Below are 6,000 nucleotides of genomic sequence, written 5' to 3' on the forward strand. Positions count from 1 at the left end.
CTCTACGAGGCATTTAAAGATGAAGCTGCCTTCCCTCGAAGGTACAGTGATCAACATCAAGTCTGACTAGAAAGAGGCTAAGAAGTGCTACGAGAATAGCCTCGAGACGAAGAGAGGGGTGTTCGCTGCTACCGAAGATGTGTTGGAGAGGGAGATCGGTGGAAAGATGTTCAAACTTGGCAAGTCTTCAGGCTAGGAGACTCAGGACCAGATCAACGAAATCATAGCACGACACCTGGACACATTTGCCTGGTCTTCCTCAGACATGCCTAACATAGACCCCGATTTCCTGTGTCATCGTCTTACCATGGAACCACAGGTCTGACCTGTTCGCCAGAGATGAAGAAAGTTTAGTGATGAGAGGCTTCAGGTTATCAGGGAGGAGACACAAAAGTTGTTGAGCATTGGCTACATCAAGGAGATCCAGTACCCAGAGTGGTTTGCGAATGTGGTGTTGGTGAAGAAGGCTAACGGGAAGTGGAGGATTTGCGTAAACTTCACAGACCTCAACAAGGCCTGTCCGAAGGAATCCGACCCGCTGCCTAGCATTGACGCTTTGGTGAACAGTGCATCCGATTGCAGACTGCTCAGCTTCGTGGAAGCCTTTTTTGGTTACAACCAGATCATGATGCACCCTAGGGATGAGTGCAAGACAGCGTTCATGACAGAGCTGTTGATGGAAGAGGGCCAAGCACCAACCCAAAAGAGACCCAAACATCAAGAGATATTGGGCCAACTACAAGGGCCATGGCTAAGAGGCTTGATGAGGATTGGAACACTGCCACTAATGGCAGAGAAACTTACCTTTACATGTTCCAAGAGGTCCAAAATCAACCGTAGCATAGTCTTTAAATTCTTATCAAAGTAGTATAGGAATTTTCTTTTGTAAAATTGTTTAATTTGTAATTAGGATGAATTTTGGCTCCTAAAAACCAACCTAAGTTAGATTAAAGAGCAATGGCCAAGGTGTGAAGGCAGGAAGAAGCTGGTGTCGCCAAGAGTATCTGGCGACCAGGAAACGTTCAAGCAATGGCGAGAAGTCAAAGACCCGTTTGATGAAGCAGATCGGGTGTAACGGCGTCATAAAGCCAGGGGTTTGAGTTAAAGTCCATTGCTTGAAGTATCATTTCGCGCTAAGGTTCATTGCCTTAAGTTACGAGTTGATAGATGTGATTATTATTCGAAGTTGAGATGGTTCGAAACGGCTAAGTACAAGATCGTGCCTACGAGTTTACTAAGTTATTTCGTTGAAGTAAATCACGCAAGGAAAGTTAAAGGTAGACGAAGAGGTTACAAGAAGAAATGCGAAAGTGACTTTATTAAGTAAATTATCAGTTCAAAAATACATGTCCAAGAAAATACGAGTTTATTACAGAAGTATATGCAAGGGAAAGGCACGAAGGTAGCAGATGGAGAGAATCGATTAGTCTTCAGCAGGAACCACCTTTCCATCCACTACCTCGTTATCAAGAGACACCATGCTGAGGTCCAGGTCGGGGAACAAGCAGGCAAATTGTTCCCGCGCAGCTTCGAATCCAGCAGCCAGAATTTGAGCAGAATTCAGCTTGAGTTCTTCAATCTGTTTCTGAAGTTCCTCAATCCGTTTCTTGAGATCTTCAGTTTGCTCTTTCAGCTCCTTATTCTGCTGCTCCAGCTCTTCAACTTGTTTCTTGAGTTGTTCATTGGTTTCTTGAGCCTGGAGAAGGTCTTCAGCAACCTTCTTGGATTCTGCTTGCGCTTATCCCAATTCGGCGGCCAGCTCCCCTTTTTCCTTGTTGGCTTCAGCAAGCTCAGCCATGGCGTCATCCCTCGCCTTTTCCACCTGTCCAAGGAGGGTCTCTCGGTCGGCTGACCTTTGCTCCAATTCCTTCACCTTGGCGGCGTCAGTTTTTATGAGAGCCTCCAGGTCAGCCACCTTGACGCGATAAGGCACAATCTTGCTCTCCAGTTCAATCTTTTCTTGAGCCAGTTGCTGCACCTTATGGCGGAGATCAGTGGCCTCCTTGCGCGCCAATCTGAGCTTAGTGCTCATTGCGTCTTCTACTCGGGAGTGTTCAATCTCCGCGAGCGTCAAGTTGAAGGACAACTTCTCCACCTCAACCTTCATGGTGTTGTTCTCTGTTTTGAGGTTGAAGAGGTCGTCCTGGAGCTTCTTGGTGGAGCTCTGCACCGCCCTAGTTATGATGGCGGGAATGTCTTCCGCTATCGTCTTCAGCTTGGCAGACAGAGGCTCCCACATCCTCGTGACCTCGAGAGGGAGGTTTGCTGCTTGGAGAGGCGCTAGTGGGGCCTGTTGTTGGTTTTCGTCGCCACCCTCTTTAGTTGGTTCTTCAGCGGGTGCTTCTGCTCGTGGTGGCGACGTCGGGGACTCGGTGATCAGAATCGGAGAGGTGTGGGCAACCTCATCCCCGATTGGAGCGGCATCTGCAGCTGAGGCGTTAGAGGGAGGACCCCCTCCAGCTGATACATGTGGCGTGGAGGCGCTTGGGGGATCCTCCAAGAAGTTGTCTTCGGCGGCCTCGACCGTGGCGCGGTTGCCAATGGGATGGCTTGGACTGGGGAGGCGGGAGCTGGTGGAGATGGCATTGTTGGAGGCGGAGCAGGTGTGGATGGCGGTGTGGAGGTTGGAAGAGGGGGCGGGGCAGGTGGTGAAGAAGGTGCCACCCTCTTCCTCTTTGTAACAAGGCCATCTTCGGTGACCTCGTCATCTTCTTCCTCATCCTCATGGACTATCTGGGGAGCTTTCCTCTTAGGCCTCTTGAGGACAAGTTTCTTTCGCTGGGCGGCGGGTTGGACGTCGGAGGGAGCTGGGCCCTTAGGTGGCGATCGGCCCTGAGTGGCGGCGATCTCCACCATAGAATTTGGCACTGTTTGAGAGCCCGTCGCCAACCCGTGGGTTCGGGCGAGCGCCCTCAATTCAGCGAGCATACCCTTGCCCAACATGTTATCTGCATAGAACGAAAATGCATGGGTTAACTCAGAGAGAAAATAAGTGCATAAGGTAGTATGCAGCAAAGCAGATGATCGGTGCAGAAAAACAAAACCAAAGTCTTGCGCATAACGCACAAGACGCCCAGAAACAGTTAAACAGAAGCAGTATTAAAACAACAGTTTAAATGTTCTAACCTATTCGAATTTCGAGTTGATCCTCGTAGAATTCGAAGCAGATCAGGGTGGTGGTAAGGAAGGTGATGTTGGCATCCGCCACCTTTTTCCAGAAAAGGCAGAGATCTTTGTCCAACGCTCCCATGCTATCAGGACTTCTGGGTCTCCTGAAGCAGCTCTTGGATTCTTTTTTCCCCTTGTCCACCCAGTACAAGGGGAAGCCGTCGAGTAGGGAGTCGTCTTTGTCGTTGGGGCGCACCTGGACGAACTTCCCTTTCCAGTCCTTATAGGATTGCTGGAAGATGGAGAAAATTGACCTCCCAGTAATCGCATTCAAGCTAATCCACAGGCGGTCTCCTGGGTGCTTGGCCTCGAAGAGAAATAGAAACACGTCTACGGATGCGGGCAACCCTAGATGGTCGCACATCACTTGGAATGCTCGCACAAACGCCCAGCTGTTGGGATGAAGCTGGGCGGCGGCGATGTTGAGCTCGGTAAGGAGCTCCCTTTCGAAACGGGTGAAAGGGAACTTGAGCTTCACCTTCTTGAATAAGGTTGTGTAGACGAAGCAGAAGGGCCCGTCGGCGCTCACCTTGTCGTCGGCACAAACGGGCAGATCGGGGGGGCAAGGTAGCACTATCATCTTTTCATCGTGCTCCTTATGAAATGATTGGTGAGGCTCATCCCCCTTAGTCAATCGCAAGACTGCTCCAGCAGTATTCACGGAAGACGTTTCCCTCAACAGGGTCGAGTTGGCCCATGGGTAGAGTTTTTCGAAGTCTGGCGGGGGAACGGGGGCTCCTCCGGCGATAGGTGGAGTCGCCTGGGCCAGGTTGGGGCGGGAAGGTGCAGGCCTCTCAGCCTGGGAAGATGAAGCACCGCGTGCTCGCGGTGGGAGGGTCAGAGAAGCAGAAGGTACAACCGCTTGGAATTCTGCGTCAGTGCCACGTAGACCGGTGTTGACATGACTCTTCTAGTCTTTTCGCTGGACAAGTCTTCGCTTGAGATTGGGGGGCTTGTGTACCGCCCTGGTAGTCGGAAGTGATGACGTGGCATCCAGCTACAGTATAGGCGTGTTGACAAGGCGCCAGGTTGGCAGAAGGGAAGGAAGTCGGGGGGCTCGTGAAGTCGCCAGTTATTAAGTTGGCATGTTCCGATCTCCAGCATACCAGAACCGGCGGTCACCCGGTTAAAGATGAAGTCGCCAGATGTAAACTCAGGCGACCTCGTGATTGGAGATCGCCAGAGCAAGCACATCGCCAGAGATGAAGGTGGTGCAGATTATGAAGGCGGCCGGCGAGACCACAGGGAAGGTGTACGAAGGCACCCTAACTCGCCAGTTCCAGTAGAGATCGCGCTCCCAAGTTAGCTATGCACTGGGCAGCACCATGCATAAGTAACTTAGCAAAATGAGAGTAGAAGCAACGCCCAAGTCAAGGAGGCTCCAGATGAAGGCACGTGTACGACTAGATGCGAGCCACGTGTCCAAGTCTGTAACTGCCAGGAGAGAGAAAGTAACCAGGTATATAAGAGTTCTCAACGAACTTTCTGAGGTACGCACGTTCAGATATACTCTTTACGCTTGCGAGTTCTAGAGCACACTGTGAGAGAGAATTTGCACGGTTCCTGTTCTCTTAGTATTTGGTGATTCGGTCACTGACTTGGGCGTTGGAGTGCGATCGGCCGCAGCGGCGCCGTTCTGTTCCTTTGCAGGTTCTTGAGGTGGATCTCGAAGAGGAACGGAGGTTCGAAGCGGTGTGCACGTCGATCCCTTGACGAGGCAGTTTCCAGCGTTCCGGTCAACAGGCAGGATCAGTACCATAACAGAAAAACTGTTTTGTGCTTTGACTGAGCATTAAATGATTCTAACTGTTTACGCTAATGCTTTGACCAATCTTTAAATGCAATGAATAAGTTTGTTAAGATTTGATAACAAACATCTTTAAATAAATTTAGAAAAACAGATTTAAGAAATAACAATCTTTTGAGAACAACAAGATTCTGATTTTCAAAGAGTTGAGATTGCTTAGAGATTGAGATTGATCAAAGATTGTGAAATAGGATTTCTGCTTGTATTGATTTCAGATTTACTTCTGTAACAAGTGTAATCCTTGTATCTGTTGAACAAGTGTGTGTTTGCTGAGAAGTGTTGTGTGTTCTTGAGGGGATCAAGATCAGCATTCTTAGTGTTGGTGTGTTGGCCAAGAGAAGTGTGTTTCTTGAGGGGATCAAGGTCACTTTCTTGGTTGTGTTGTAAGTGATCTAGGTTTGATTGCTTAGTGGAATTCCTCAGTGGTTTCTGAGAAGACTGGATGTAGCTCTGGGTTTAGAGTAAACTAGTCTAAACATTTGTGTGCATTCTCTCTTCTTTAACTCTTTAAATTCAATTTTGATTTTGTAAACTGGTATAAACAACCGATTGTTTCTGCGAAATAACCGATTGTTTTTCTGGTGCTGTTGTTTTTGCTTATTGTTTTGGCAAACTGGATTCCTTATCAATTTTTTCTTGAGATAATTTCATTCTTGACTTAAAAGTTTTCGAAATCCCTCTTTAAACCATTCACCCCCCTCTAGTTTAAAGTCATCCATTCTAACAAAGTATAGGAAAAAAATGGAGCTTTATACGATGAAAGCCTCCATTAGGGAGGATGAGTCCACCACCATAGCTAGATTCTTAAGTGGGCTAAATCTTGATATAAGAGATAGGGTTGAACTTCTACCTTATCAAGACTTGAATGAATTGGTTAAACTTTGTATCAAAGTTGAACAACAAAATTTAAGGAAAACTTCAAGTCAAAGGGTAGGTTCATATCCTAACTCCTATCCCAAGAGAGATTTCAAAAGGGAGGGTAGTACATCCAAAGAAAAACCAAAAGAGACTACCAAACCCTTAAG

The sequence above is a fragment of the Phaseolus vulgaris genome, chromosome 11 (genome assembly GCF_000499845.2).
Source record: "Phaseolus vulgaris cultivar G19833 chromosome 11, P. vulgaris v2.0, whole genome shotgun sequence".
Lineage (NCBI taxonomy): Eukaryota > Viridiplantae > Streptophyta > Magnoliopsida > Fabales > Fabaceae > Phaseolus > Phaseolus vulgaris.